Below are 23,549 nucleotides of genomic sequence, written 5' to 3'. Positions count from 1 at the left end.
AAGGCGGAGGGAGGGAGAGAGAAAGGGGGAGGGAGAAAGGGGGAGGGAGGGGGGGGGGAGGGAGGGAGGGAGGGAGGGAGGGAGGGAGAAAGGGGGAGGGAGGGAGAGAGAGAGAGAGAGAGAGAGAGAGAAAGGGGGAGGGAGGGAGAGAGAGAGAGAGAGAGAGAGAGAGAGAGAGAAAGGAGGAGGGAGGGAGAGAGAGGGGAGGGAGAGAGAGAAAGGGGGAGGGAGGAAGAAGGACATTAGCGTTGATTCTATAAACGAAGATGATGATAACAGTCTAAAGTACTGTTGCAATAAAGATAATTTGATCGCAAATGTTTTGCGGGTCTCTGCTAGTATTACATAATATAGCAAGAAATCCACTACATGCAACATAAGCAAATGCAATCCGAGCAGTGATATCTTGAACAAAAAAATGTTTTTGTTTTTCGTTTGGTCAATGTCTGCAGATCCCCCAGAAAGATGCTTCTACAGTACCAAAAACATTATGGGATTACCATCCCTTCAACAATCCGTGATACTGTATCAGAAACATTTGTGACCTTAACTGCTGGTTCCCAGCGTTTTGAAGCCAGTCCACAGTTTATTTTCTCCAGGCAGGCAACAGAAGTAACTCCTGAACAAAAGTAAAATACTGCGGATACTGGAAATCAAATAAAAATTGAAAATGCTGTAAATACTCAGCAGGTCAGGCAGCATCTGTGGAGAAACAGAATTTGTGTTTCTTTCTGCACAGATGTGACCTGACCTGTTGAGCATTTTCTGCTTTTATAGCAGAAGTAACTCTATTGTTGGTGGCACGTCATAGCTGAGCCGGTCTTTCTCTTTACACATTTATGCATTCCCCCCATCCTAAACCTGGGGAGATGAAGGCCAGTGTGTAAATCCAAACACCAGCACCACTTTGACTAAAATCAGCTCACTCAGCAATCTTCCCGAACTGTGCAGGCACCGAACGAGGCAGAAATACTTGCTTACCTACTGAATTGTTCCATTTTTATTACTTTGCGTTTTTGTTTTCCCAAAGAAATCACTTGACTCAGGTTTAAGCATCTTTCTTTGTCAGAAATTTGAACATCATTTCTGATGCCAATTTAGGGTTTCTCCTCAAATTGGCATTTGATTTAAAAAGAACGTAAGAATTAGGAGCAGGAGTAGGCCATTCAGCCCCTCGAGCCTGCTCCTCCATTCAATGAGATCATGGCTTATCTTCTACCTCAACTCCACTTTCCTGCACTATCCCCATAGCCCTTGATTCCCTTAATATCCAAAAAGGAAGTTAAACATATTTTCCTTTTACTCAGACTAATGTTACTATTTGAGATCCGTGTATTACTGTTATTAATGCCACTTAACATGACAACAAAAATGACAACTTGCGTTTATATAGCGCCTTTGAAGTCCCATGCACTTCACAGGAGCGTTATCAAACAGGATTTGACACCGAGCCGCATGAGGAGGTATCAGGGCACATGACCAAAAGCTTGATCAAAGAGGTAGGCTTTAAGGAAGACCTTTACGGAGAAAAGAGAGGTGGAGGTAAAGAGGTTTAGGGAGGGAATTCCAGAGCTTCGGGTCTTGGCAGCTGAAGACACAGCCGCCAATGGCAGAGCAATTAAAATCGAAGATGCACAAGAGGCCAGAATTGGAGGAGCCCCTTGACCTGCTCCGCCATTCAATATGATCATGACTGATTTTACCTCAACTCCACTTTCGTGCGCTATCCCCATATCCTTCGATTCCTTTAATATCCAAAAATCTATTGATCCAAGTCTTGAATATACTCGATGACTGAGCCTCCACAGCCCTCTGGGGTAGAGAATTCCAAAGATTCACTACCCTTGAATTGAAGAAATTGCTCCTCATTTCAGTCCTAAATAGCCGACCCCTTATTCTGAGACTGTGACCCTTGGTTCTGGACTCCCGAGCCAGGGAAAACACCCTCCCTGCATCTACCCTGTCAAACCTTCTAAGAATTTTGCATGTTTCAATGAGATCATCTCTCATTCTTCAAAACTCTAGAGAATATAGGCAGAGTCTACTCAATCTCTCCTCATAGGACAATCCCCCCATCCCAGGAATCAGTTTGGTGAACCTTTGTTGCACTCCTGCCATAGCAAGAATATCCTTCCTTAGCGAAGGAGATCAAAACTGTACTCAATACTCCAGCTGTGGTTTCACTCGGGCCCTATATAATTGCAGTAAGAAGTCTTTGCTCTTATATTCAAATCCTCTTAAAATAAAGGCCAACATACCATTTGCTTTCCTAATTGCTTGCTGTACCTGCATGTTATCTTTCAGTAATTTGTCTATAATGACACCCAGGTCCCTCTGAACACCAACATTTCCCAATCTCTCACCATTTAAAAAATACTCTGCTTTTCTATTTTTCCTACCAAAGTGGATAACTTCACATTTCTCTACATTATATTCGATTTGTCCTGTTCTTGCCCACTCACTTAGCTTGTCTATATCCCTTTGAAATCTCTTTGCATCCTCCTCACAACATACATTCCCACCTAGCTTTATATCATCAGCAAACTTCGATATATTACATTTGGTCCCCTCATCCAAATCATCGATATAGATTGTGAATAGCCGAGCTCCAAGCACCGATCCTTGCAGTACCTGGATGAGTTACAGCCTGACAACCCGAAAATGACCTGTTTATTCCTACTCTTTTCTGTCTGTTAACCAATCCTTAATCCGTGGTAGTATATTACCCCAATCCCATGAGCCTTAATTTTGTTTAATAACCTTGTGTGGCATACACCGTTTTGAGTACTGTTGGGGGGGATGACTCATCAGGGGAGGGCAGCAGCAGCCAAGTTCATGGCACCGTGGCTGGCTCTGCTGCACAGGAGCGCAAGAAAAAGAGTGGGAGCGCGATAGTGATAGGGGATTCAATGGTGAGGGGAATAGATAGGTGTTTCTGCGGCCGCAACCGAGACTCCAGGATGGTATGTTGCCTCCCTGGTGCAAGGGTCAAGGATGACTCGGAGCGGGTGCAGGACATTCTGAAATGGGAGGGAGAACAGCCAGTTGTCATGGTGCACATTGGTACCAACGACATAGGTAAAAAAAAGGAATGAGGTCCTACGAAACGAATTTAAGGAGCTAGGAGCTAAATTAAAAAGTAGGACCTCAAAAGTAGTAATCTCTGGATTGCTACCAGTGCCACGTGCTAGTCAGAGTAGGAATCGCAGGATAGCGCAGATGAATACGTGGCTTGAGCAGTGGTGCAGCAGGGAGGGATTCAAATTCCTGGGGCATTGGAACCGGTTCTGGGGGAGATGGGACCAGTACAAACCGGACGGTCTGCACCTGGGCAGGACCGGAACCAATGTCCGAGGGGGAGTGTTTGCTAGTGCTGTTGGGGAGGAGTTAAACTAATATGGCAGGGGGATGGGAACCAATGCAGGGAGACAGAGGGAGACAAAAGGGAGGCAGAGGCAGGAGACGGAGGGGAGATGAGGGGGGGGGTGGGGGGCGGAGAGGCCCGGGGCGGGGAACAGGAAGGGCCACTGTGCGGCAGAATTCTAAAAGGACAAAGGGTGTTAAAAAAACAAGCCTGAAGGCTTTGTGTCTTAATGCAAGGAGTATCCGCAATAAGGTGGATGAATTAACTGTGCAAATAGATGTTAACAAATATGATATGATTGGGATTACGGAGACGTGGCTCCAGGATGATCAGGGCTGGGAACTCAACATTCCAGGGGTATTCAACATTCAGGAAGGATAGAATAAAAGGAAAAGGAGGTGGGGTAGCATTGCTGGTTAAAGAGGAGATTAATGCAATAGTTAGGAAAGACATTAAGCTTGGATAATGTGGAATCTATATGGGTAGAGCTGCAGAACACCAAAGGGCAAAAAACGTTAGTGGGAGTTGTGTACAGACCTCCAAACAGTAGTAGTGATGTTGGGGAGGGCATCAAACAGGAAATTAGGGGTGCATGCAATAAAGGTGCAGCAGTTATAATGGGTGACTTTAATATGCACATAGATTGGGCTAGCCAAACTGGAAGCAATACGGTGGAGGAGGATTTCCTGGAGTGCATAAGGGATGGTTTTCTAGACCAATATGTCGAGGAACCAACTAGGGGGGAGGCCATCTTAGACTGGGTGTTGTGTAATGAGAGAGGGCTAATTAGCAATCTCATTGTGCGAGGCCCCTTGGGGAAGAGTGACCATAATATGGTGGAATTCTGCATTAGGATGGAGAATGATACAGTTAATTCAGAGACCATGGTCCAGACCTTAAAGAAGGGTAACTTTGAAGGTATGAGGCGTGAATTGGCTAGGATAGATTGGCGAATGATACTTAAGGGGTTGACTGTGGATGGGCAATGGCAGACATTTAGAGACCTCATGGATGAATCACAACAATTGTACATTCCTGTCTGGCGTAAAAATAAAAAAAGGGAAGGTGGCTCAACCGTGGCTATCTAGGGAATTCAGGGATAGTATTAAAGCCAAGGAAGTGGCAAACAAATTGGCCAGAAATAGCAGCGAACCTGGGGACTGGGAGAAATTTAGAACTCAGCAGAGGAGGACAAAGGGTTTGATTAGGGCAGGGAAAATAGAGTACGAGAGGAAGCTTGCAGGGAACATTAAGGCGGATTGCAAAAGTTTCTATAGGTATGTCAAGAGAAAAAGGTTAGTAAAGACAAACGTGGGTCCCCTGCAGTCAGAATCAGGGGAAGTCATAACGGGAAACAAAGAAATGGCAGACCAATTGAACAAGTACTTTGGTTCAGTATTCACTAAGGAGGACACAAACAACCTTCCGGATATAAAAGGGGTCAGAGGGTCTAGTAGGGAGGAGGAACTGAGGGAAATCTTTATTAGTCGGGAAATTGTGTTGGGGAAATTGATGGAATTGAAGGTCGATAAATCCCCAGGGCCTGATGGACTGCATCCCAGTGGCCTTGCAAATAGCGGATGCATTGACAGTCATTTTCCAACATTCCATTGACTCTGGATCAGTTTCTATCGAGTGGAGAGTAGCCAATGTAACCCCACTTTTTAAAAAAGGAGGGAGAGAGAAAACAGGGAATTATAGACCGGTCAGCCTGACCTCGGTAGTGGGTAAAATGATGGAATCAATTATTAAGGATGTCATAGCAGCGCATTTGGAAAATGGTGACATGATAGGTCCAAGTCAGCATGGATTTGTGAAGGGGAAATCATGCTTGACAAATCTTCTAGAATTTTTTGAGGATGTTTCCAGTAAAGTGGACAAAGGAGAACCAGTTGATGTGGTATATTTGGACTTTCAGAAAGCTTTCGACAAGGTCCCACACAAGAGATTAATGTGCAAAGTTAAAGCACATGGGAATGGGGGTAGTGTGCTGACGTGGATTGAGAACTGGTTGTCAGACAGGAAGCAAAGAGTAGGAGTAAATGGGTACTTTTCAGAATGGCAGGCAGTGACTAGTGGGGTACCGCAAGGTTCTGTGCTGGGGCCCCAGCTGTTTACATTGTACATTAATGATTTAGACGAGGGGATTAAATGTAGTATCTCCAAATTTGCGGATGACACTAAGTTGGGTGGCAGTGTGAGCTGCGAGGAGGATGCTATGAGGCTGCAGAGTGATTTGGATAGGTTCGGTGAGTGGGCAAATGCATGGCAGATGAAGTATAATGTGGATAAATGTGAGGTTATCCACTTTGGTGGTAAAAACAGAGAGACAGACTATTATCTGAATGGTGACAGATTAGGAAAAGAGAAGGTGCAATGAGACCTGGGTGTCATGGTACATCAGTCATTGAAGGTTGGCATGCAGGTACAGCAGGCAGTTAAGAAAGCAAATGGCATGTTGGCCTTCATAGCGAGGGGATTTGAGTACAGGGGCAGGGAGGTGTTGCTACAGTTGTACAGGGCATTGGTGAGGCCACACCTGGAGTATTGTGTACAATTTTGGTCTCCTAACTTGGGGAAGGACATTCTTGCGATTGAGGGAGTGCAGCGAAGATTCACCAGACTGATTCCCGGGATGGTGGGACTGACCTATCAAGAAAGACTGGATCAACTGGGCTTGTATTCACTGGAGTTCAGAAGAATGAGAGGGGACCTCATAGAAACGTTTAAAATTCTGATGGGTTTAGACAGGTTAGATGCAGGAAGAATGTTCCCAATGTTGGGGAAGTCCAGAACCAGGGGTCACAGTCTAAGGATAAGGGGTAAGCCATTTAGGACCGAGATGAGGAGAGACTTCTTCACCCAGAGAGTGGTGAACCTGTGGAATTCTCTGCCACAGAAAGTGGTTGGGGCCAATTCACTAAATATATTCAAAAGGGAGTTCGATGAAGTCCTTACTACTCGGGGGATCAAGGGGTATGGCGAGAAAGCAGGAAGGGGGTACTGAAGTTTCATGTTCAGCCATGAACTCATTGAATGGCGGTGCAGGCTAGAAGGGCTGAATGGCCTGCTCCTGCACCTATTTTCTATGTTTCTATATATCAAATGCCTTCTGAAAATCCAAATACACTACATCGACTGATTTCCCCCTTATCTATTCTGATAGGGACAACCCAGATTCATCAAATATGAATTCCCTTTTATAAATCAGTGTTGACTCTGCCCAATCCTATTATTATCTAAGTGCCCTGTTACCATGTCCTTCATAATAAATTCTAGCATTTTCCCTACTACTGTCATCATAGGCAGTCCCTTGGAATCGAGGAAGACTTGCTTCCACTCCCAAAGTGAGTTCCCCGTGGCTGAACAATCCAATACGAGAGCCACAGACCCCGTCACAAGTGGGGCAGACATTCATCGAGGAGGGGGTGGGTGGGGCTGGTTTGCCGCGCGCTCCTTCCCCTGCCTGCGCTTCACCTCTTCACGCTCTTTGCCTTGAGACTCGAAGAACTCAACGCCCTCCTGGATGCACTTTCTCCACCTTGGGCGGTCTTCAGTCAAGGTCTCCCCAGGTGTCAGTGGTGGTGTCGCACTTTACCGTGGAGGCTTTGAGGGTGTCCTTGTAATGCTTCTGCTGCCCACCTTTGGCTCGATACCATGACGGAGCTCCGCATAAAGCATTTGCTTAGGGAGTCTCGTATCTGACATGCGAACTATGTGGCCTGCCCAGCGAAGCTGATCGAGTGTGGTCAGTGCTTCAATACTCGGGATGTTAGCCTGGACGAGGACACTGATGTTGGGCAGGATCTTGCGGAGACATCGTTGGTGATATATCTCCAGCGACTTGAGGTGCCTTCTATACATCGTCCATGCCTCAGATCAATACAGGAGGGCGGGTATTACTACAGCCCTGTAGACCATGAGAGCTTGGTGGTAGATTTGAGGGCCTGGTCTCCAAACACTCTTTTCCTCAGACGGCCGAAGGTAGCACTGGCGCACTGGAGGCAATGTTGAATCTCCGCATCAATGTCTGCCTTTGCTGATAAGAGGCTCCCATGATATGGGAAATGGTCCACTTTGTCGAGGGCCGCACCGTGAAACTTGATGACTGGGGGCAGTGCTGTGCGTCGGGGACAGGCTGGTGGAGGACCTTTGTCTTATGGATGTTAAGCGCAAAACCCATGCTTTCATATGTCTCAGTGAATACACTGATTATATCCTGGAGTTCAGCCTCAGAATGTGCGCAGACGCAGGCATCGTCCGCGTACCGCAGCTCAACGACAGAGGTTGGGGTAATCTTGGACCTGGTCTGGAGGCGGCGAAGGTTAAACAGCTTCCCACTGGTTCTGTAGTAGAGTTCCACTCCAGCGGGGAGGTTGTTGATTGTGAGGTGGAGCATGGCGGCGAGGAAGCCTTGCTGGGCTGCCTGGTGTTTTGGTTCCTACTGGGCTGCTGTTGTTGATGGGTTCTGCTTCATGGTCAACCATGATGCCAGTTGCCACTGGGGTATATGTTGGGGGATCAAAAAAGGTAGGGTCCAAGGTGGGTTGCTCAGGATAGTCTGTGACTCTGAATTTGATTTGGTCCAAGTGTTTCCGGTGAATGAGTCCATTTGAAAGTTTGACCCGAAACACTCCCCTCTTGGCCACAACAGTGCCGGGAAGCCACTTGGGACCTTGTCCATAATTCAATACAAATACAGGATCATTGATTTCAATCTCGCATGACACATTTGCGCTAGCATGGTATGTACTTTGTTGAAGCTGCCTGCTCATGTAGATCAGGATGAACTAACGAGAGCCTTGTCTTCAGTGCTCTTTTCATGAGTTCAGCAGGTGGGATCTTAGTGAGCGAGTGGGGTCTCGTGCAGTAGCTAAGCAGGATTCGGGATAGGCGAGTCTGCAGTGAACCTTCAGTTACCCTCTTCGAGCCTTGCTTGATGGTTTGCATTGTTCTCTCTGCCTGACCATTGGACGCTGGTTTAAACGGGGCAGATGTGACATGTTTGATCCCGTTACGGGTCATGAACTCAGCAGTGTTAAAACATGGCCCGTTGTCGCTCACCAGGACATCGTGTAGGCAGTGTGTGGCAAACATGGCCCGCAGGCTTTCAGTCGTGGCAGCGGACATGCTAGCCGACATTATCTCACATTCAATCCACTTGGAGTACGCATCTACAACCACAAAGAACATTTTACCCAAGAACGGGCCTGCATAGTCGATATGTACCCTAGACCACGGCTTGGAGGGCCAAGACCATAAATTTAGCGGCGCCTCCCTGGGTACATTGCTTAACTGCAAGCATGTATTACATCTGTGAACGCAGGACTCGAAGTCTGCATCAATATCGGGCCACCACACATGGGATCTGGCTATCGCTTTCATCATTACGATGCCTGGGTGGGTACTGTGGAGGTCATTGATGACGATGTCTCTGTCCTTCTTTGGAACCACTATTCGATTGCCCCACAGAAGGCAGTCTGCCTGTATAGACATTTCATCTTAGCGCCGCTGGAACGGCTTTATCTCTTCCTGCATTTCCACTGGGACACTGGACCAGCTCCCATGAGGCACACAGCTTTTGACTAGGGACAATAAGGCGTCCTGGCTCGTCCAAGTTTTAATCTGCCGGGCAGCGACGGGCGATTGCTCACTCTCAAATGCTTCCATAACCATGGCTAAATCTGCGGGCTGCGCCATTTCCACCCGTGGTGGGCAATGGCAGCATACGGAGAGCATCAGCGCAGTTTTCTGTGCCTGGCCTGTGGCGGATGGCGTAGTTGTAAGCAGACGTGAGTGCCCATCTCTGGATGCGGGCCGAAACGTTGGTATTTATCCCTTTACTCTCGGAAAACAGGGATAGGAGTGAGTGGCTTATGGTCAGTTTCCAATTCGAAGTTTAGCCCAAACAGGTATTGATGCATTTTCTTTACCACATAGACACACGCTATCGCTTCTTTCTCAATCATGCTGTAGGCCCTCTCAGCCTTAGACAAACTCCTGGATGCATAAGCAACCGGTTGCAGTTTCCCGAAATCATTAGCTTGTTGCAATACACATCCGATGCCATATGACGACGCATCACATGCTAGTACCAAACGCTTACATGGATCATACAACACAAGCAATTTGTTTGAGCATAACAATTTTCTCACTTTTACAAAGGCATTTTCTTGGCTTTTGCCCCAAATCCATTCGTCCCCTTTTCGTAGTAAGACATGCAGTGGTTCTAGCAGTGTGCTGAGACCCGGTAAGAAGTTACCAAAGTAGTTCAGGAGTCCCAGAAATGACCACAGCTCCATCATGTTCTGTGGCCTTGGTGCGTTCTCGATTGCCTCAGTCTTTGAATCGGTGGGCCCGATGCCATCCGCCGCGATCCTCCTCCCCAAGAACTCCACTTCAGGCACCAGGAAAACGCACTTCGAGCATTTTAACCTGAGCCCCACGTGGTTGAGTCGACTAAGAACCTCCTCCAGGTTCTGCAGATGCTCGACTGTGTCCCGACCGGTGCCCAAGATGTCGTCCTGGAAAACAACGTTGTGCTGGACCGACTTCAATAAGCTTTCCATATTTCTCTAGAATAACGATGCTACTGATCGAATTCCAAACGGGCACCTGTTATAAATGAAAAGACCTTTGTGTGTGTTGATGCAGGTGAGGCCCTTCCATGATTCCTCCAGTTCCTGCGTCATGTAGGCTGAAGTCAAATCCAGCTTCGTGAACGTCTTTCCTCCCGCCAGCGTTGCAAAGAGGTCATCGGTCTTTGGTAGTGGGTTTTGGTCCTGCAGAGAGAAACAGTCGATAGTTACTTTGTAATCGCCACAGATTCTGATGGTGCGTCTCCCTTGAGGACGGGAACAATCGGGCTGGCCCATTCGTTGAACTCGATCGGTGAAATGATGCCCACTCGTTGCAGCCGGTCTAGCTCGATCTCTACCTTTTCTCTCATCATGTACGGTACTGCTCTCGCCTTGTGATGGATGGGTCGCACCCCCGGAATTGGTGGATCTGTACTTTTGCCCCTTGGAATTTCCCGATGCCTTGTTCGAACAGCGAAGGGAACGTGATTAAAACCTGGGCTCACGAAGTGTCGTCAGCTCATCCCAGTTCCAGCGTATCTTTCCCAGCCAGCTCCTGCCGAGCAGTGTGGGACCATCGCCCGGTACCACCCAGAATGGTAGCTTGTGCACCACTCCATTGTAGCAAACCTTTACGGTAGCACTGCCGATTACGGGAATCAGTTCTTTTGTGTAAGTTCTTAGTTTCATAGGAATTGGAGTCAAGACTGGCCTTGAGGCCTCGTTGCACCACAACCTTTTGAAAGTCTTTTTGCCCATGATGGACTGGCTCGCGCCCGTGTCCAGCTCCATTGACACCGGGAGTCCATTTAGTTCAACATTCAGCATTATCGGGGGACAATTCATCGTGAATGTGTGCACCCCATGTACCTCTGCCTCCTTGATCGGAGGCTCTGGTCCTCCGTGGATCTGTCCTCCTCTGCAACATGGTGGTTTGCAGGTTTAAAAGGATTTGCAGCTCGCCTGCACATACATTGGAGGTGTCCCATTGTTCCACAGCCCTTGCAAACATACCCTTTGAATCGGCATGAATGGAAACGATGATCACCCCCGCAGCGCCAACAAGGTGTTAATGGCCTTGCATTCATCACCCTTAATGGTGGACACTCAGACATCTGCAGATGTGCAGCTGCAGGCACGTGTGACCTACCCTGTACGTTACGATTTGAAAACAACATCACTTTGTTCACAGTACTTGTAGCAGCACTTGTGTGCAGAGAGATTTGCTTAGTATTAACACCTGGGCTATCGCTATGGCCTCACTCAAGGTTGGGGTCTCTACAGTCAAAAGTTTGCGAAGTATGGTTTCGTGGCCAATGCCAAGTACGAAAAAGTCTGAGCATGTGCTCCAAATGTCCTTCAAATTCGCAATGTCTTGCAAGGCGTCTTAGCTCGGCGACATAACTCGCCACTTCCTGGCCTTCAGACCTTTTGTAGGTGTAGAACCGTATCTCGCCATCAGACCGCTTTCCTTTGGGTTCAAATGCTCTTGGACCAGTGTGCACAAATCGTCGTACGATTTCTCCGTGGGTTTCGCTGGTGTTAGCAGATTCTTCATGAGGCCATATGTTGGTGCCCCACAGACGGTGAGGAGGATCGCCCTTTGTTTGGCAGCGTTCGCATCCCCATCTAGCTCGTTGGCCACGAAGTATTGGTCGAGTCGCTCCACAAATTTCCCAATCATCTCCCTCCGAGAATTTCTCCAGGATGCCCACTGTTCTCTGCATCTTTGGGTTCGCTATCTGTATCTTGTCGCTAGTTATGTATGGAGAAAGAGTCAGACTGAACACTGTGAGCTCAAAGTAAAGTGTGACCAGAGTCTTTTATTGCAGGTCTCCAGTGTCTCTCCAACCCGTGAGGCCTCCTTAAATATCTGTGCTCTCAAGGGATTATGGGATCCCTTGGGACTCCAGGGGATGAGCCCTCTGGTGGCTGTACAGAGTAAATACAAGCCTCATCCGTCACATCGAGTGTCGGAGCGTACGCACGGATGACTGTGGCGCATTGGCTCCGGGATAGGGTGAGACGAAGAGTCATGAGGCTTTCGTTAACCCCACAGGGGGAGTCTTTGAGGCAGTTGACCAGCTCATTCTTGACAGCAAAGCCGACCCCATGAAGGCGGCATTCTGCCTCTGGTTTCCCTTTCCAGAAGAAAGTATAACCTCCACTATGTTCCTTCAACTGGCCTTCCCCTGCCCACCGGGTCTTGCTTAGGGCGGCGATGTCAATGTCAAAACGTCAGAGTTCCCGGGCAACTATGGCGGTGCGGCATTCCGGCCTGTTGCTATTGGAATTGTCCATGAGGGTCCTGACGTTTCAAGTTCCAGACTTCATACTGACGAAGTGGAAGATGCCTGTGCGTGAATTCTTTTAACGTGGGGTGGCCGCTGCACACCGGCAATCACACGGGCTTAGTTGAGCACGGTATTGGTCCAGTGGCAAGGGGGTCCAAGACAACTGGAGACCAGACACAGCTCTATAAGCCTACTTGCCTACAGCGAAGTGTTGGCCGCAAGCTCGGCGCCAAGTAGCGCCATGGATGGTGGATGGCCCGAGGCTTGGTTGAGGGGCAGGCATTAGGAAGGTCACTTCCAAAGTCATTCTAAGAGTTAAAAGTTGATTAAAAGAGGAATTGGGTATTTTTTAACAATTGGGGAAACTTTTATAACCTATTATTGATCGATATCTTAGACTTTTTAACAACTCTTAAAAATTCCCAATTTGTTTTAAAAGTTTCGATCAACTTTTAACTCTTAAAATTACTAATGTCAGGCTAATTGTTGTTCCCCGTTTTCTCCCTCCCTCCTTTCTTAATTAGTGCGGTTACATTTGCTACATTCCAATCCGTGGGAACCATTCTAAAATCTATGGAATTTTGGAAGATGACAACCAATGCATCCACAATTGCCACCTAGGCCATCAGGTCCAGGGGATTTATCGGCTTTCAGTCTCATTAATTTCTCCAGTACTATTTTTTTTACTAATACTAATTTCTTTCAATTCCTCATTCCTGCTAGACCCTTGGTTCTCCACTATTTCCGGGAGTTTCTTTGCGTCTTCTTCCGTGAAAACAGACAGAAAGGGGCCGAAATTGCCAAATGGAGTGCACTTACCGTTTAGATCTGATCGAAATTCAGCACTTGTTTTTTTTTGTGTGTTGGGGCGGATGTCATGGCGGCTGCGGGGCAGAAGTGCCCTTGCAGCAGGTCGGCCGCCCTGACTAGTCGCCAGCGCGTCATTGATGATGTCAGCGTGATGTGGCTGTGCCATGTTGCGCTGATGCGTCACTACATTCCTCCCCTTCAGTTAAAGGGGAGGGCCGCTGCGAACTCTGCAAAGTTTTTAGTTAGGTCCACTAGGTCACCAGGGTGGGTTTCGGCCGGGCCACCGACTGGCAGTCGGCAGACAATAAAAAATAAAATGGAGTTGCCGGCAGCGCGACCTCCCCTTTAAGGGCGGACACGCAGCCCAGCCACAGACTAATCCCCACTGGGGAAAGCCATAAGTGGCACCGACCAGTGGCGTTCCCTCGGGGCAATTTCCCTCGGGGGTTGGAAAGCGGGTCGCCGCCGGTCAGTAAGGGGCCAATGTGGCGGGAAAACGAGCGGTGCGGTCACCCGTTCCCACCACTTCTGGCCCGGGGACAAATGCGAGTGAGTCAGCGCATCCATTTGCCCTTGGTTGGTAAGGCCTCTCCGCTCCATTCCCGCCTCTCAGAGGCGATAATGCAGCTTGGGGGGGGGGTTGGGGGGCAATTTTGCATCCAGAGTATTTGTTTAATTTCTCTGCCATTTCATTATTCCCTATTGTAATTTCTATCTCTGCCTTTAAGGGGCCCACGTTTACTTTCGCCAATCTTTTCCTTTTTACATTCCTGTAGAAGCTTTTACAGTCTGTTTTTATGTCTCTCGCTAGTTTACGCTCATATTCTATGTTCCCTTTATCAATTTCTTGGTCCTCATTTGCTGAATTCTAAAATCTTCCCAATCCTCAGGCTTACAACTCTTTTTGGCAACATTATAAGCCTCTTCCTTTAATCTAAAATCTAATAACTAAGTCACTCCCAAACTCAACATAAAATGTTATCATATTTTGATCACTGCTCCCCAGAGGCTCCTTTACTGCAAGGTTATTAATTAGCCCTGTGTCTGAGGTTTTTAGGGCTGGAGGAGATTACAGAGGTAAGGAGGGGTGAGGCCATGGATGGATTTGAAAACATGAATGAGAATTTTGAAGTCGAGGTGTTGTTTAGATGGGCAGGGAAGTGGAGCTGAGCCCATGATCAGATAAACAATGATCTTATTGAATGATCAAGGGGCCAAATGGCCTACTCCTGTTCCTATTTCTTATGTTCTTATGTTAACCAGGAGCCAATGTAGGTCAGTGAACAGAGGGGTGATGGATGAACTTGGATGAGGGGTGATGGATGGGTGAACCGGGACTTGGTGCAAGTTAGGATACAGGCAACAGAGTTTTGGATAACCTTAAGTTTATGGAGAGTGGAAGATGGGAGGCCGGCCAGGAGTGCATTGGAATAGTCAAGCTTAGAGAAGAATGGATGAGGGTTTCAGCAGCAGATGAGCTGAGGCAAGGGCAGAGTCAGGTGCTATAACAGAGCTAGAAATAGGCACTTTTTGTGATGGTGTGGATATGTTGTCAGAAGCTCATCTCGAGGTCAAATATGACACCAAGGTTGTGAACAGTCTGGTTCAGCCTTAGATAGTTGCCAGGGAGAGAGATGGAGTCGGTGGCAAGGGAACGGAGTTTATGGCGGGGACCGCAGATAATGGTTTCAGCATTGCCAATATTTAGTTGGACTAGAAATGCATTGGACTTCAATGTTCCCCCAGTTTGATACTACTGCTGTTGATTGACACCAAGTGTCATAGTAATGTCACAGCAAAGAGATTGAATGTGGAAAATTTACCATTGGCAAGTAATCTACTGTTTCTTTGCCAGTATTGTCTGTATACTTTTTTTTATTACTTTTGCCATGCAGTATTCAAAGTGCATAAATTAATTAGAAGCACTCTGCCATGAAAAGGAAAGTCATATCTGAAAGCACAACGGTATTTAGCAATCTAGTTAAACTTCACAAAATAACCACATCAGTTCCATTGATTTTATTTTACATAACTGTCATTTCTTTTTAGACACATTGCCATAACTCAGAGCATACTATCAAGAAAAGTGTTATTGGAAGACTGGTGTCTCAGATTTACAGTCTCACAAATTTGGATTTGGATCCAAGTAATGAAAAAATGTGATAACACCTGCTGCGGTCTCAAAAAGGAATGCCAAGCTCATTAATTTTTTAATGTATAAGAAGCTCGGATGAGCCTAATGAACTGCCAGTTTCCAATTAGAAAATAATGGAGGAAGAATTTCATTTGGCACGTGTCAACTTAATTCATGATGCATTTTAGACACAATTCTGATCCATGACAGAATTCAATAAAACCAAGGTGACAATGATTGTTTTCTGTCAATTTCTTTTTGGCTTCAATTTATTTTTAAATCCATGTCTAAAACCGTAAGTCCTCGTTGCAGCAGCATTACCACCACTGTTACATAGAATTTAAAGAAAAAGAACCAACCATTCAGCCCAACTGGTCTATGCTGGCATTTATGCTCCACGCAAGCCTCCTCCCAATCCTCTTCATCTAACCCTTGCAACATATCCTTCTATTCTTTCCTCCCTCGTGTGCTTATCCAGCTTCCCCTTAAATGCATCTGTGCTGTTCACCTCACCTACTCCTTACAGTAGCGAGTTCCATATTCTTACCACTCTCTGGTTAAAGAAATTTCTCCTGAATTCTCTATTGGAGACTATCTATAGTGATGGCATATAATGGTTGTTTAAAGGCTTTTCTTATGTGTTGATAAATGTGTGTTTAAAAAAAAAAGCAATCATGTAAATGGCATCATGATGCTTTTTTCTCTTCAACTGACTATTTTAAAAAACACATGCATATCTGCCTTGAAATCAATTTCCATTAAATTATTTGATATGGCTACAATATACAGCATGAATGATAGGAAATTTACAATGAACTACAAGTGTCAAATACAGCTCTCAAGTTATTTACAATCACAGCAGTACACTTTGTGGAAGTTCATTTTTGTTTCCAGACTGCGGTGGAAAAATTGATACAATCTCAATGAAACCATGCGAGCAACAGCATTTTCATCAGCAGCAGGTACGACTCTTTAAAAAAAAATCATAATACACTTGTATAAATGGGCAACACAGAATTTGCACAGAGTAGAATTTTATCAATTATACTCGACGATGGTTCAATATTTTTCCAGACACAATGACATCAGGTTTTCAATATTTACACCTGAAATGTATCGAGTACAGAATGCTCTTACACATATTTTTCCATTTCCTGCAAGATTACTCTGAGTTACATATTTCAACTCTTTAAGTAATGACTTTTTGTGCACGTGTAACATAATTTAAGTAAACCCACCTTCAAAAAAATATTATTCTTGTTGTCACTCAAAATACTTAACAGATCTGTTCATTTTCTTTAGGAATTTTGACAAGTAAATTCAAAAGAAAAAAAGTGAATGAGGTTGTTTCACGTAATTCTCAAACATCTACTTTAAACCATTTTGTAACCAAATCATAATTTACTTTTTTTTTAGAAATCAACAAAAATAAGACTTCCAAATAAGACATTTTTAAAAATGTGCGCGCTATTTTTCTCCCCCGCCCTCCACTTCCCTCTCTAGAAGGAATGAAACTATTGCTGGTTCCACAGGGGTCGAGCACCCACCAGTACTTTGTTAAATAGGACATTCTCCCTGTGTGAGCCTTCATGTGTGTGGACACTAAGGCCTGGAATTCACGGTCAGCAGCAAACCAAAGGCATCCGTCGCTGGCCCTAAAGTAAGCTGCGCATAAATATTTCACGATCCCTGTGGTGAGAATTTCGGGTTTTCCGAAGCGTAATGGAAATCAATGGAAGTTAATGAGGATTCCCAGCGAAGAGCTGCTGTGACGTCAACAAACTGTCTAAGCAGCCAATCAAAACGCAGAATTCTCAGACAGCGAACCAGGAAGTGGGTATGCTCCATTGATTCTAACTTTTTAAAAATGTTCGAGAAAATAAAACAAAGATTAGAGCTCTCACAAGAGGAAAGGGCAGAGATGAATGTTAAAAAGAAAATTTTAAGTTTCTTAAAATTTTAAATTTTTATGAAAATGGATAATTTAGACACTGAACAAAATTAAAATTAGATTTTCAGGGCCATAACCTTTGTTTAGCAGTCCATACACTGTTAAAATTTCAGTTACAGCTAATCCTAAAGGGTCTAACTTTTAATGAGATATTTAACAGCGGTATTACCACAGGAGAGCCGAAGTTTACATCAGTTTCCATGATTTGAGAGATTTCGCTGATTGCTGGCTCTGTGGCGGGGCGCACAGCCTGCGGAGGACCCGTGAATGACAGACCACAACTTCAGGATTTCCGCATTAGGCTGCGCATGCACTGAATCCTGATGTTATGGTCAGTTTCAATGGCAAAATGACGGTCAATGTTGCTAGGTCACCGTCATCAGGAAGGCAAATTCCCAGTTTTAAGTGTTTGTGTGCTATTCATATCAGGGAGGCTATCAAGCTTGATCCTTTCGTTACACGATATCCACACAGGCATACTTCCAACATAGGATTGCTGGATAGTGAGGTACGCCAGACAATTTTGCTGTCCCTCATCCATGGGAGCAAAGGCCAATTACTACCAGTCCAAATCAAACCAGCGGATGTAGTTTAGACGTGGCATTATATCTGGAGCCTTTCTGGTCCCTTAGGAGTAACTTAACCAGCTACGCCGATTCTTTTTTGATCGATCAGTACCATCTACAATCTCACCATGTCCTTCAATTCCTTCTCGCTCCATAAAAAAATTCAATTGCCTCAAGAACGCAGTTGTACTGTCTGTTTCAATGATCTTCCATGGTACATTATTCCATAGTTATATTACCATGCAGGTGAAAAAACTCTGCCCAACTTCCTTTCTTACAATCAACTTGTGACCCCGCTCTTTAAATCCTCTGCCACAGTGAACAAATTGCCTGGATCAACTTGAGTGACTTCATAAAAATCTAATTAACTTTTGCAATTATGGTCTTCAATGACATTGTGTTTCAAACTGCAAGATTTCATGGTCTACAAAGCAAAATGCTCTTTAAATCTTCAGTGGCAAGCATTCAACAATGTGCACAGACTTTAACACAGAAATATATCCCAAGGCACTTCAGAGGCGTAATCAGACAAAAGATGGACGCTGAACTCGAGGAGATATTAGGAGCAGTGACCAAAATTTGATTTTAAAGAGGGCTTCATAGGAAGGCAGATAGGTGGAGGAGTTTCGGGAGGGAATTTCAAACTGTGGGGCTTAGATGGCTGATTGCACCGTAACCAATGGTGGGAAGAATTAAAGAGGATACACAGGAGGGTAAGGTAACAGACTTCAGAGTGGAGGGTTAAAGGGATTTAGGAAGTTGAAGAGATTGGGAGGGGTGAGGCCATGGGGCAATTTATACACGATCAGAATTTTAAACTGGGCTTTTGGGAGGCTAAGAGCCAATGCATATTGCAAGGACATGGGTGATAGGTGATCAGGGCCTGGTGCAGGATAGGATACAGGCAGAATTTTGGATGAGCTGAAGTTTACAGAGGCTGGAATTCTTTGCAAAGACAGAGGGGTCATGGGTAGATCTTTTTGAAGGGGGTCATGACAGCTGTTTTGAAAAGTTGAGGGATAGTACCTAAATGTTTTTCTTGAAGCAAAGTAAGCAGAAAAAGGAGCAGTAACAAGCTGGAGTTCAACATTCAACTGTCAGATGGTTGGAATCAATGCTCCCAGTCATTCTTTTTTGGTGCGTGGGGGCCTTTAACTGGCTGCATGTCCCATCAATTTTTCCACTCATGTAGTTATTTACATTGAAAAGCCCAATAACAACCTGCATGGGATCTCCTGACCACTGCGCGGCCACACAGCTCAGCAGGAATTTTGGTTGGAATGGGAATTTTTTTTTAAATTCATTGACAGGATATGGTAAGCCACCTTCTTGAACCGCTGTAGTCCGTGTGGTGAAAGCATTCCCAGGTTGCTGCGGGGGGCGGCGGACATGATTTTAGACCCAATGACAATGAAGGAACGGTGATATATTTCAGGATGGTGTGTGACTTGGAGAGGAATTTGCAACTGACGGTGTTTCCACGCGCCTTCTTCCCTTGTCCATCTAGGTAGTAGGGGTTGCGGGTTTGGGAGGTGTTGGCAAGGAAACCGTGAAGTTTCTGTAGTGCACCTTGTAGATGGTACACACTGCAGCCAAAGTGCGCTGCTGATGCTGGGAGAGAATGTTTAAGCTGGTGGATGGGCTGCCAATCAAGCGGGCTGCTTTGTCCTGGATGGTGTCAAGCTTCGAGTGCTGTTGGTGCTGCACTCATCCGGCAAGTGGTGAGTATTCCATCACACTCCTGACTTGTGCCTTGTAGAAGGTGAATAGGCTTTGGGGAGTCAGGAATTGAGTCATTCGTCACAGTATGTGTGTGGCTGGTCCAGTTACATTTCTGGTCAATGGTGACCCCCAGGGTTTAGATGGGAGTGGATTCGACGATGACAATGCCTTTGAACGTCAAGGGTAGGTGGTTAGACTCTCACTTGTTGGAGATAATCATTGCTTGGCACTTGTGTGGCACGAATGTTATTACTTATCAGCCCAAGCCTGAATTCATCCAGGTCTTGCTGCATGTGGACACAGACTGCTTCATTTTCTGAGGAGTTGCGAATGGAACTGAACATTGCAATCATCAGCCAACATCCCCACTTCTGACCTTATGATGGAGGGAATGTCACTGATGAAGCAGTTGAAGAAGGTTGGTCCTCTAAGGCTGAGATGATTGGTCTCCAACAACCACCTTCTTTTCATGAATTCTTCAGAATCATTTTAATAACATGTTTGAATTATATTTGTTTTAGAGCCTACTTTTATTCACCCTTCAAATGTTAACCTTCCTGAGAACCCTCTGACTGACTTGAACTACAATTATATGGAGGATGCACTTCAGGAAAAATAACCCAGTGGTACAACTCACATACTCTCACTATACCCAAGTTATGAGTCACACTTTCCACAACCTTGACTTGTATAGGTTAGCATATTTCCATTTTTATTAAAAACACTACATTTAGACTTTTTTTTGAAGTAAGTACAGTTGGTACACATCACAGAAATTTTTATTTTCAGGAGGAACTGTGTTCGCGGATTCTAATTGTCACAACAGGAAGCATTTTGAAAGCAAAAAAATTTTCTTCTGGATTTTGAAAGATATTATTTGCTCTGCCCCACCACACCCCCACAAACAGAAAACACCCAAGGTGACTCAAAAGCTGGAATATGGAGTGATTTGGCACAGGTGCATGTCAGTGAAACCATATTTGTGAAATTCCCAGTTTATCAGATGGAAAGCATTTTACAACGTAAGCATTTCAAGTGCTCTTCCATACTTCCCAACAGGCAGATAAACAGCAGTACTGATACCAACTAACCAATCAAGTGTCCATCCTTTTGGCCAGAGATCGATTTTTAAAAAGTAGCAATAGGAAAAAGTTAAAACAAGTCAGTCCAAAAGAAATAGATTTATTGTTGGGCACCTGCTCTGGCTGAGTTCATAGAAACATAGAAAATAGGTGCAGGAGTAGGCCATTCGGCCCTTCTAGCCTGCACCGCCATTCAATGAGTTCATGGCTGAACATTCAACTTCAGTACCCCATTCCTGCTTTCTCGCCATACCCCTTGATCCCCCGAGTAGTAAGGACCTCATCTAACTCCTTTTTGAATATATTTAGTGAATTGGCCTCAACAACTTTCTGTGGTAGAGAATTCCACAGGTTCACCACTCTCTGGGTGAAGAAGTTCCTCCGCATCTCGGTCCTAAATGGCTTACCACCTTATCCTTAGACTGTGACCTCTGGTTCTGGACTTCCCCAACATTGGGAACATTCTTCCTGCATCTAACCTGTCTAACCCCGTCAGAATTTTAAATGTTTCTATGAGGTCCCCTCTCATTCTTCTGAACTCCAGTGAATACAAGCCCAGTTGATCCAGTCTTTCTTGATAGGTCAGTCCCGCCATCCCAGGAATCAGTCTGGTGAACCTTCGCTGCACTCCCTCAATAGCAAGAATATCCTTCCTCAGGTTAGGAGACCAAAACTGTACACAATACTCCAGGTGTGGCCTCACCAATGCCTTGTACAACTGTAGCAACACCTCCCTGCCCCTGTACTCAAATCCCCTTGCTATGAAGGCCAACATGCCATTTGCTTTCTTAACCGCCTGCTGCACCTGCATGCCAACCTTCAATGACTGATGTACCATGACACCCAGGTCTCTTTGCACCTCCCCTTTTCCTAATCTGTCACCATTCAGATAATAGTCTGTCTCTCTGTTTTTACCACCAAAGTGGATAACCTCACATTTATCCACATTATACTTCATCTGCCATGCATTTGCCCACTCACCTAACCTATCCAAGTCGCTCTGCAGCCTCACAGCATCCTCCTCGCAGCTCACACTGCCACCCAACTTAGTGTCATCCGCAAATTTGGAGATACTACATTTAATCCCCTCATCTAAATCATTAATGTACAGTGTAAACAGCTGGGGCCCCAGCACAGAACCTTGCGGTACCCCACTAGTCACTGCCTGCCATTCTGAAAAGTACCCATTTACTCCTACTCTTTGCTTCCTGTCTGACAACCAGTTCTCAATCCATGTCAGCACACTACCCCCATTCCCATGTGCTCTAACTTTGCACATCAATCTCTTGTGTGGGACCTTGTCGAACGCCTTCTGAAAGTCCAAATATACCACATCAACTGGTTCTCCCTTATCCACTCTACTGGAAACATCCTCAAAAAATTCCAGAAGATTTGTCAAGCATGATTTCCCTTTCACAAATCCATGCTGACTTGGACCTATCATGTCACCTCTTTCCAAATGCACTGCTATGACATCCTTAATAATTGATTCCATCATTTTACCCACTACCGATGTCAGGCTGACCGGTCTATAATTCCCTGTTTTCTCTCTCCCTCCTTTTTTAAAAATGTAACTTTGTGGGTACAATCCAAAGATGGAATCCCCATTCTGACACATCAACACACACTGTAATCATCAAATCTACAAACAATTTACACAAAATTTAAATTACACTTCACTAGATGAGGTGGAGCTTTGCAAGACCTTGCTTGCAACATAGTGGGAAGAGATAACTTCCCATCAACAAAGAATCAAGAACCAGGGTTACATGAATTATGTTGTACAAGTAATTGTTGAAATTCACTTAAAAAAACACTTCCAGTTGCCATGGTTATAACAACTTGAATAACTGAAACTTGGAGATAGCTCATTAGCAGGTCCAATTTATACAAACATTATATTTACTTTTATCACTGTTGATTTAGTGATGAGTTACTGAAACAAAGGTCAACTTTGAAATCGACCTCCAAAAATGATTATATAAAAACAATTACAGGGAACTATTAATTTTCTCTATACATTTCAAAAGTATCCAAGAGTATTGTGTAATTACATTTAGAACTGGGAAAGGACAAATTATACTCATCTGTCCTGATTGCATAGTACAGGAAAGCATTCAAAACACAGTTGTGACTCAAAAACAATGAACTTTCCAGCAGTTCAGGCTTTGATAGTTAAGCACCGTGTTGTGATTCTGAAGCTTTCAGGCATACGGCCCCTGCTCGGTGTGGAGTTAACTCTCAGCTGATCAGCAGTGTAACACAATAATTTGCATTGGTTAATCTCTTCTACATTCCATTAAGAGGGCTGCTGATCAAGGGCCGTGTGGCTCTTTATCGGCCGGCACGGACACGATGGGCTGAAATGGCCTCTTTCTGTGCTGTAAATGTCTATAGAAACATAGAACTTGGGTGCAGGAGTAGGCCATTCGGTCCTTTGAGCCTGCACCACCATTCAATAAGATCATGGCTGATCGTTCAACCTATGAGACCAAAACTATCCCGTGTGGCAAGGGACAATATTTCAGCATAAGGAGACCATCTTTTCACTATAAAAGCAGAACATGACATCTTTTTAGTTTGGCACTATTCCAATCGTATTTTCTCCTCTCTAAATTCCACTTTTCATCAACAATTTCTCACTTTTCCTCACTTGTGGATAGGCCAAAACAAAAGAAACATTCACAACTTCGGACAAACATAAGTGCACACCTTAAAAATGCTTGGCCCAAATTCGGAGACCTTTCAACCAATATGCACTAAGTTTATTCCATTAAATAGAAACACATTGCATTTGGTGGTTGCCCAGTAGTACTTTGATCAACAAGTTCAGATATTGTCAATTATAAACAAAAATTTACAACAGTACAAGTGTTAGGGGCGGACAGATTTCTCAAATGCTAGCCTCTCCTCTCCCACTCTCCGTAAACTAAAGTTAATCCAGAACTCTGCAGCAAGGCTCTCTCCTTCTTGCTCCATTTTATCTTCCACCAGCCATGTGTGCAGCCCACATCTTTTCTCCCCACACTACTTCCTGTGCAGTACCAT

General features: G+C 45.1%; 1 protein-coding gene across 1 annotated transcript in view; it reads right to left on the bottom strand.

Moving 5' to 3' along the window:
* Window positions 1-23,549, bottom strand: part of fntb (farnesyltransferase, CAAX box, subunit beta) — a 147,514-nt gene that overhangs the window by 123,188 nt on the left and 777 nt on the right. The window lies entirely within an intron of this gene.

Source organism: Pristiophorus japonicus, chromosome 4 (genome assembly GCF_044704955.1).
Source record: "Pristiophorus japonicus isolate sPriJap1 chromosome 4, sPriJap1.hap1, whole genome shotgun sequence".
NCBI lineage: Eukaryota > Metazoa > Chordata > Chondrichthyes > Pristiophoridae > Pristiophorus > Pristiophorus japonicus.
This window is presented reverse-complemented; position numbering and strand designations above follow the sequence as displayed.